General features: G+C 34.4%; 1 non-coding gene across 1 annotated transcript; it reads right to left on the bottom strand.

Moving 5' to 3' along the window:
* Positions 1-7330: 7330 nt before the first annotated feature.
* On the bottom strand, positions 7331-7435 carry LOC126084914 (U6 spliceosomal RNA). Its single transcript, XR_007519142.1, has one exon. It is a non-coding gene; the product is annotated as a U6 spliceosomal RNA (small nuclear RNA).
* Between the last annotated feature and the right edge of the window lie 3144 nt (positions 7436-10579).

Consider the following 10579-nt stretch of genomic DNA (forward strand, 5'->3'; position numbering starts at 1 on the left):
CATGATAATATTTGAAGCTTTTGTCTGATGATTGACAGTTTGAAAGATACAAATATCAAGTTGCCATTTTAAATGTCACAGGCTCTGAACACTCCTCAGTTTAGGATACCTAGACCCATACCATGGCAAATGTCTTTGAAACAGGGGCAAGCTTATAGTGATAAAACTGACTTCTTCCTGATAATATCCTGATTGCCATCGTGGTTAGAGGGATTTAAACTAGAAAGAGAATGAAATGCGGCAATTAGAGAAAGGAATAAATGGATTATATAAGCCTGCTCAAAATGTACAGTTTACAATTTAGTAGGAACTCTTCATACCTGTATTCTCAAGGTTCTAACAGCCAGGTGACATAAAGAAATCTAATTTCACTGATATTCTTTATTTCCCCTCTTTTTTCACATATGCTATATGGGGCAGTTCTACTCTGTCCTGTACGGTTTCTGTGAGTCAGAATTGATTCGATGTTAATGGGTTAGCATGGTATACATGCTAACCCATATCCTGGACAGTTTTTCAATAACAATATATCTTAAAGATAATTCTGTACTAATACATAAAACTCTTCCCAAACTTCATAAAATTATATTATACTTTTGATCTCTAATTTATTTAGCTAAATCCCTGTTGAGGAACATTTATATTGTTTTCAATCCTTAGCTGTTATAAACAATACTATGAGCCCTGGTGGTGCAATGCTTAAGCACTCAGCTATTAATCGAAAGGTTGACAGTTCAAACCCACCCAGAAATTCAGTGGGAGAAAGACCTGGTGATCTGCTCCCTAAAAGATTAAAAAAAAAAAAATTTTTTTTTTTTTTTTTTTTTTAATTACAGCCTAGAAAACCCTATGGGGCAGTTCTACTCTGTCCTATGTGATCAATATAGGTCGAAAATGGACTTGGCACCTAACAACAACAAACAATGCTATAATAAGTATAAAATATATGAAAATTTCTGGAAGTAGAATTTCAGAACAAAGGAATGCACATTAATACTTTGTGTAGATATTTCAAAATACCCTCCAAAGAAATTATACTAATTTATATTCCTACCAATAATATTTGAAGGTGGCTTTTTCCCCATAAACTCATCAAAAAAAAAAAAAAAAACTTATCAAACTTTTTGATCTTTGCCAATCTCATAAATTAAAACAATGACAACTCATTAAAAATTTCAATTTTGATCTAAATTAAACAGATATTGAGCACCTTTACCACAGATTTAGGAAACATTTTAAAATCATTTTTTCTGTGGTTTATTTATTCATACTCTTCTATGGTGTTCTTATTAAGCGGGTAAAATTTTTATTCTTACTGCTTTGAAGAAATGTTTCATGGATTAGAAAAATTAGCCTTTTTTCCTGTGAAACAAATTGTACCTTTTTTTCTCAAATGATCATTTACTTTTGCTTGTGAGAGTTTTGCTTTGCAGCATATTTGTGGAATTTAAGATATTAAATTTTTATGCCTTTGAGATTGCACTAAAGTTCAAAAGACTTTCCCCTCTACAATATTTAAACGGATTAATTTTTCCCAAGATTTTTTTAGTCTTGTTTGGTTTCATTTTTCAAAATTAAATATTTGATCACTATGGAATAAATCCCAATGTTAGTTTAGAGGTTTTGGTTTGATTACATTTATTTTTCCAGAAAACTACCTAGTTGTCATAAAACTATTTACATAAAAGCAATCATTGGTTGTTTATAAAATTAACTAATAAAAAACAATAAGTTACATATATCTAAAAAGGTATATTTGAAAATAAGCATTTCTATTACAATAAAAAAAAAACAATAATAATCCTAAATATAAAATGCCTTAATGTTAACCAGAAATAAGAGAATCATAGGTAAAGATAAGTATATGCACCTATATTTATAAGATGATATGACATGAATGAAAATATGTACCATATTCTTGATTAGGTGATTAAACACTAAAATGACGTCAATTTCCTCTAATGTAAAGCTAATAAATTAGCATGATCTCAAGAAAACTAACAAACTGGTATTTTTGTAAGTAAATATAGCTAGAAAAATCTGAAAGAGAAGAGCGATAAGAATAGTCAAGATGTTGAAGCATACTATGAGCTTAAATAAATAAAGCACTGTGACACAGGCACATAACTAAATAGGCCAATGGAACAAATGCAAAATATAGAAATATTTCCATAATCCTCTATGGGATTTTAAAATATGAGTAAAATGATGTTGTGACTCATGAAGAAAACCATAGATTACTCAGTAAGTGTGGCTCTATTTCAGGAGAATTTCAGAATTTTTATGTTACTATTTTTTCTATCATTTTAGATTACTACCTTCTTGTTGCAAAATACTCTTTGAAATATTTGATAGTGCTTCTTGACATTAAAATCAGTGGAGTTTGTTGTTAATAATGTTATGATAACTACCTTTAAGTTATATTTGCCTGGTAAGGAGGTCTGGCGGCACAGTAGTTGAAGTGCTGGGCTGTTAACTGAAAGGTGGCCGGTTCAAACTCACTCTCTGCTCCGTGAGAGAAAAGATGTAACAGTCCATTTCCTAAACGTGTACAGCCTTGGAAACAAAGGGGGTAGTTCTACTCTGTCCTGTAGGGTTGCTATGAGTCAGAATCAACTCGACAGCAGTGGGTGGCCTGGTAAATGTTTTTCATTCTATTAATTTGAACTCTTCTATGTTACTATGTTTTACATGTTTCTCTCATAAGCAAAACTGCAGATAGATGTGTTTTGTTCTGTATTGTTTTGTTTGCATTTTTTTATATCCAATATGTTATATTCCCTTCTTTTTTACAGTGTATTTTTTTCCTCTAACTGGTTAGGAAATTATACATTGTATTCCTATATTCAATACTTATCTTTAAACCCCCATGTATCATTAAAAAAAAAAAAAATTTTTTTTAGGTCAATAATATTATCCAAAACTATTTATTAAGCTGTTGTTATTTTCTAGGTGCAGTTATAGATGCTAAGCATATAGTAGGAAATCAAACACAAAAAAATCTTATTCAAAAAACAATCTCGTACAACAGAACTTATGAAATTATTTAGTACGATAGTGACAGATATTAAGGATAAAAAAATAAAGCAGAAAACAGTTACAGGAAGTGTAGTTGGTCTGTGTGCATCTGAAATTGGTCCAGGGCTATAGCAGTGCAGGTGGGAAAAAAATGATTGAATTTTGGATATTCTTTGATGATAGAGCAAAGAGGAGTCCAATAGATTGAATACAGGTTGTGAGAAAAACAGAAAAGTCAGCAATTTTTTTAGGATTTATGGACTAAGCAACTGAAAAATGAAATTATCATTAACTTTGATAGGAAGGAATGTTAAGTTTGAGATTCAGCTAGAAACTGAAATGAGTGTGTTAAGTAGACATATGGCTATATGATTCTGGAATTCAGGAGAGAAAAGTCTATGGTAAAAATATATATGTTATGTGTTGCTATGGATGCTTGGATATATGCCATCAATATTTCAAATACCAGCAGGGTCACCCATAGTGGACAGGTTTCAGCAGAGCTCCCAAACTAAGACAGACTAGAAAGAAAAGCCTGGAGATCTACTTCTGAAAATTAGCCAATGAAAATCCTATGGATCCCAAAAGAATATCATCTGATATAATGCTGGAAGAAGAGTCCACAAGTTGGAAGGCACTACACAATAGTCCCAACTCCCAACAACGGACTCAAACATACAATAACCGTGAAGATGATGCAGTACAGGCAAAGTTTCATTCTGTTATACATAAGGTCACCATGTGTCACAGCTGACTCAAAGACAACTAACAACAACAACACCACACTTAATGAGATTACATACAAAGAAAATATAGATAGGAAAGTGTGGAGCTCCAAAAACTGAACCCTTGAGCTCAGCACTATTTACATGTTGGACAGATGAGGAGGGACACAAAAAGAAAATTAAAAAGATATGGCAGGTAGGATGAAAACTAGTCCTGGTGATAGGTGAAGGAAGTGTTTCAAAGAGAAGAGAGTGATTAACTGAATCAAATATTTCTGGTCCATAAAGTAGGATGTGGAATGAGAAATGAGCATTTAATTAAACAAAATGTAGGTCATTGTTGACCCTGATGAGAGAAGCGTTGGAGAAGATGCGGGGTTGAAGTATGATTTTAATGAGAATAAGAAAGGCTCAGAAGATAGAAATTGGCAACAATGGATGCAGACAATTACTCTGATAAATTGGATTAATAATATTTAAAAGTTACCAATGTAGCTATTCTCTTCTTAAACAATATAAGAACCTTAAAGTTTGTTAAGCAGTTAACCAATCATTTGCCTTCACCTTCTACTTTCTTAATTAAGAATTTAAGAAATTCCACTTTCTTAATTTCTTAATATTAGTCAATATAATATTACTGATTTTACACTCACTAGTTGATTTAGTTGATTACGTTTACTATTATATTTACTGTTATTTTCCTTTGCATTGCTTCTCTTACATTCCATCTTCCTGAATTCAATTTCCTATTTACGTAAATATATGTTTAAAATAATTTTTTCAGGACAATTAAACATGAAATCACTCATTCTTTCCTATTTGAAAATGACCTTATTTTATTTTCACCCTTAATTAAAATAGTTTAACTGGTATAGAATTCTAAGTTGACAGGTATTTCTCTTTTCTGCTTGAAAATATTATTTCATTAACTTGTAGCATTTACTATTACTTCTTCGCAGTCTTCTATTATTCTACTTGTAACTCCTTCTTCTCTCTAGTTTTTTTTTTATATGGATATATCTTTACCTTTGGAGTTCTGAAGGTTCACTACCGCATCTAGGTGTAGATTAGGAAGAGGTGGGTTTTGCAATCTGCAGATGCTTATCTTTATTCAATCCTAGAAAATCCTCACTCATTATCATTAACTTTTTTCCCTATTTTTTTTATTTCTATTCTCTCCATATGGAACTGCTAGTCACACAATGCTGACTTTGGCATTCTCTTTATTTCCTTATCTATATTGGATTCAGGGTAATTTCCTACTTTTATTTCTATTTAAGATTTTTAACTTTTTTCCTATTTCATTCGAATCATTTTTCAAGTATGTCAGCCATTTTCCAGAGTGTCTTATCCTTTCATAATGGTCTTTCTTCCGTCTTTTACCTCATTCATGTTCACTATATTTATGCTATGATATTGATTAAAGTAAAGGTTAAATTATGCTTAAAAAATGAATCAGTTTAAAGATTTTCAAATAATATAAAACTATTTTTGCTTACATGCTAGGTCAAGCAGGGAGTGCAGCCAGCTCTGTCTACAAGGGTGTTCAGGGACACAGGTTTCTTCCTCTTGTTATTCTGCCACTCATTAGAATGTTGCTCTTGTCAGCATGTCTTACAGAGTCAGTGCTGGCTCATCAGTACCCCAGCACCATCCCTTTTTCTGGCTTGTGAGAACAGGCAAGGGGTGCTGTGGAATAAATAATCGATTTTCAAGAAATAATATAGAAGGTACACAAAGCACACCCACTCATACGCCACTGGCAAAAACTTAGTCCCTTGGCTACACCAAATACATGGATGTTGGGAAATGTATTTTCTAGAATGGTAGCCATTTCCCCAACTAAAAATCATTGCATATGTGTTGTGGTGGCATTTCTATTAAAAGGAAAATGAGAGAATGGATGGAATGGAAGTTAATTAGCAATCTTTGCCATACTCTCTGCAGACTGTTCGACTGTCTCAAGTTCTCAGGTTGCTCTTTTTTTTTTTTTTCTGAGTCAATCTAATCTCCTTCCTGTGAATTATTTTCGTATATCACAATTATTTTTATTTTATGCTCATATTTGACAACATTTTCATTTTTTACCTTCTATGGAGATTCCTGGCACCCTGTGGTATAGAAGTATCCCTGAAGGGTGTTGTACCTAAACCTATTTCCACTGAGTCGATTCCAGTTCACGGAGATCCCATGTGTTACAGGGTAAAACTGTTCCATAGGATTTTCTTGGCTGTATATTTATGCTAGCAGATCACCAGGCCTTTATTCTATGGTGCCGCTGGGTGGGTTTGAATCACCAACCTTTAGTTAGGAGTTAATTATGAACAACTTTTGCCATCCATGGACCTATTAAGGATTCTAGAGAAGTATAAATATAGCTTCAAATTGACAAACTCAATGTGCTGGTTTCTTAACACGAATTTGCTTTCATTCCTGAAATTCCAGAAAAATAAGACAAGATTACTTGCTGCTTCCCTGGACCAGTGAATACAGATTTTCTACCCCCTTATTAAGTGGATGGCTATATAATTTACTGTACAAACTGAGATAACTGAGTATACAATAGGCACAAACTGGAATCTGTCCTTGGAAAACCTGAATATATCGTCACTTTTTTGGGGTTTACCTTATAGTTGTGGAACACTTTTAAAGCCCCAGATTTATGAAGGATCTCAGTTCTAGCTCTTTGTCTCACACATGCCCAACCTCTTCTAAAATGTATTTGTACCTGGAAATGACCAAATAATATTAAAAAATCTGAAAAAATATTTTAAGAAAATTTTGAAATAGAAAAAGTCCTCTGATTCAGAAATATTAGAGTATAAATGTAACACTGAATATAAATATCTTAAAACAATACAAAAAACCAAACCAAACCCAGTGCTATCTAGTTGATTCCGACTCATAGCGACCCTATAGGACAAAGTAGAACTGCCCCATAGAGTTTCCAAGGAGCACCTTGCAGATTTGAACTGCTGACCCTTTGGTTAGCAGCTGTAGCACTTAACCACTATGCCACAATACAGCTTTATTTAATTCTACGTATATATAATAATTTATTTAAATATGAAAAGATAATACATAAAGTATCTTTAGCACAGAGCCAACAAAAATTCTAATTTTAAAAAAGGCCTTTATCACTTGAATCAATGCAAGGTGAGGTAAAAAATTTGAATCACCGTGGAAAAATATACAAGAAGAATCTAATGCATTTTCAGGCCTGAGGATACAAAATCTGCTTTAATTATATTTCCAACCTGTTTTTGAACAATACCAGATGCTTTCTGTAATCTGTGTTTGACATGTAGTATACTTCTTGAGAAGATATTACTCTGAATTTTAAAAATTAGAAAAGGAAAGTTTCCATTAGTATCTTTTAAGTATGAACTAGAATTAGAAAGATATAGTTAATTTAATTTTAATTTGTGTTATCAACTTGGATTTAGACAACATATGTTTTTAATTCCTCAGGTTTCACTTTTATTGGATTAGTCTGATAAAAAAAAAAAATAGTAGCCCAAATCAGTGTTAATTATTTTACCTTATTTTATTTATTTTGCTGTTGTTATTGAGAATACACTCGGCAAAAGAATATGGAACACTTCGTGAACCTGCTGTCATCCTTGTGCAGGGGCCATATGAATCTTCTCGGTTATCATTCCAATTCTAATACATGTCCTGCCAAAGTGAGCATTTCTTTTTTTTTTTTTTTTAAGCTAATTTTCTTGGTCCATGAAGAACTTGTTTTCTTTCAAACATTTTATTTACAAGGAAGCATACTAAAAAGTAGTAAATTATCTACTGAAAAACAATCAAAGATAATCTTATTTTAAAGTTTATCTTCAGGTAGGGAAATAGCATTACTTCGTTGTAAATTAGAGATCGCGCTCTGAACTATTGCCTCCAAAAACATTCTTGTAACCTCACTTGAATTAGGATACTTCCAGATATAGTTTGATGATAATTTCTTGACTTTTTAAAAGACAAAGAGGTATAAAATATGCGTGTTGACAGTTTCCATTCCACTTCCGGTTAGCCTTCACATGCTGTTGTCACATAGGCATTGTGTTCACTCATCTCCCCAAGGATGTTTGACTCACAAGCTTAAGAATTTTCTCCAGCTTTGCTCCCTCCTTTCTATGTCCTATGCTCCACAATATAGGCCTTCCCCTGTGTCCTCTGTGAACGCAATTTAAGTCACTAGCCTACAGATAACGATGCATTGAAGAGTGGCAGGGGAAGTCTGTGAACTTTTGTGCATGTGGTGTGAATTTATGTGTGTGGACGCTCATGTAAGAAACCCTGGCAGAGTAGTGGTTAAGTGCTACGGCTGCTAGCCAAAAGGTCGGCAGTTCTGGAAACTCTATGGTGCAGTTCTACTCTGTCCTATAGGGTCGCTACGAGTTGGAATCCACTTGACGGCAAGGGGTTATGCTCATGTAAGAGACAGGGAGTCAATGTTGTGGTTCATCAAATACTGTTTTAATGCTGTAGAAAGCTAACATGAGTGTTTCTAGGTAACTACTAAGTGACATATCTGTGCAGTTGAGGTGTGGTGGATTGGCACTACTGACTTTTTGCTGTGAATTTGGCCTTGTTGACTTAGACATTAGCCAAGGAATACATGTGAAAGACAGATAATAAGTGAGGACATGTATGCAGTGACAGAGAAAGAATATGTAGAAGAGAGGAACTGCAAGGCTGTTTAAAAAGATGACTTGGATCTATGAGACGGTGTGAGTGAAGATGAATTGTACGTCAGAGGGAGTTAGTGTATGAAAGACAAGGTGCCTGGAAAAATAAGTTTGCAGATGTCAGAAAGGGATATATGTGCACGGCAGCACAACTAGAAAGTAGACAATAAAGGAAATAAGGTGAGGGCAGAATGTAGGAATGCTTTAGGAAAAAAAAGGAGGCAAGAATAGAAGAAAAACATAACTTAGGATATGCATATCTTTCAACTAAAAAAAATATATAAACAAACAAAAAACCTTTCTCATGATGAGAATAATCTATTTAAATCATAAGAGAAATCTTCAGGAAACATTATTTTGGAAGTAGCAAACACAAAGACAAAAGATAGTATTTTGCTCTCTCTCTTCATTTGACACCTTTGAATTATGGTATTGGCGAAGAATATTGAATATATCATGGACTGCCAGAAGAGGAACCAAATCTGCCCTGGAAGAAGTACAGCCAGGATGCTCCTTGGAAGCAAGGATGTTGAGACTTCATCTCAAATACTTTGGACATGTTATGAGGAGGGACCAGTCCCTGGAGAAGGACACCATGCTTGGTAAATTAGAAGGTCAGCAAAAAAGAGGAAGACCCTCAACAAGATGGATTGACACAGTGGCTACAATGATGGGCTCAAGCATAACGATTGTGAGGATGGTGGGGGACTGGGCAGTGTTTCATTCTATTGTACACAGGTTTGCTATGAGTCAGAACCGAATGGACGGCACCTAATAACAACAACTTCATTTCCAATCACCCTGAATGTCAGGAAGTTGTAATGGAAGTCAAAAAATTGAATTTTTTTTCCAGCATTTATATATTGGAGTCCCTGGGTGGTACAAACAGTTAAGACACTTGACTGTTAACCAAAAGATTAGAGGTTCCAGTCTACCCAGAGGCAGCTCAGAAGAAAGGCCTGGCCACTTACTTCCAAAAATTCAGCCATTGAAAACGCCGTGGACAGGTTTTACCCTGATAACACATGGGATTGCCGTGAGTCAGAATCAGCTCGATGGCAGCCAGATTACTGGTTTTATTTAAACATGAAGTTGTACTATTTAAATTTGAAAAAACAACAACAAACTGTTCTTCCTTTGCCATGTAAAACAGATTTGATTCATTGTTTCCCTGGCCAGGAAATTGACCTCCATAGAGGCATGGAACCATTTGTATGTTCCTCAAGATTGTTTCCTTATGTCCACCTTAGCTCAACATATGTCCCCTAACGTGTTTTCTTTTCCCTATTCCCCACTAGACCCTACACGCCTTGGCAGTGATATATTAACTGGAAGCCAGTATAAAATACTAAATACTATTTATTCATACAATCAAACAATACCGTTTACAGCATAGTATGCACCCAGTTGTTTTTTAGGAGGTTTGGGCATATAGCTGTGAAGGGGGAGCAGAACAACAAACACTCTAGCTATTCTACTTTTTGTTTAAATTAAGAATATTGTTTTGTCATGTTTTATACTTATGTTGTTGTTGTTGTTAGGCACCATTCAGTTGATTCCGACTCAGAGGGCACTGAATGGTCCTGCGCCATCCTCACAATTGTTGTTATGCTTGAGCCCACTGTTGGAGCCACTGTGTGAATCCAACTCATTGAGGGTCTTCCTCTTTTCACTGACTCTCTACTAAGTATGATGTCCTTCTCCAGGGACTGGTCCCTCCTGACAACATGGCCAAAGTAAGTGAGATAAAGTCTCGCCATCCTTGCTTCTAAGGAACATTCAGGCTGTAATCCTTTCAAGACAGGCTGTTCATTCTTCTGGCAATCCATGGTATATTCAATATTCTTCAACAACACCATAATTCAAATGAATCAGTTCTTCTTTGGTTTTCCTTATACATTGTCCAGCATTTGCATGCATATGAAGCGACTGAAAATACCATGGCTTGGGTCAGGTGCACCTTAGTCCTCAGGGTGACAACTTTTCTTTTGAACAGTTTAAAGAGGTCTTTTGCAACAGATTTGCCCAATGCAATAAATCATTTGATTTCTTGACTGCTGCTTCCATGGGCATTGATTGTGGATCCAAGTAAAATTAAATCCTTGACAACTTTAATCTTTTCTCCATTTATCATGATGCTAT

The sequence above is a fragment of the Elephas maximus genome, chromosome 10, assembly GCF_024166365.1.
Source record: "Elephas maximus indicus isolate mEleMax1 chromosome 10, mEleMax1 primary haplotype, whole genome shotgun sequence".
Taxonomy (NCBI): domain Eukaryota; kingdom Metazoa; phylum Chordata; class Mammalia; order Proboscidea; family Elephantidae; genus Elephas; species Elephas maximus.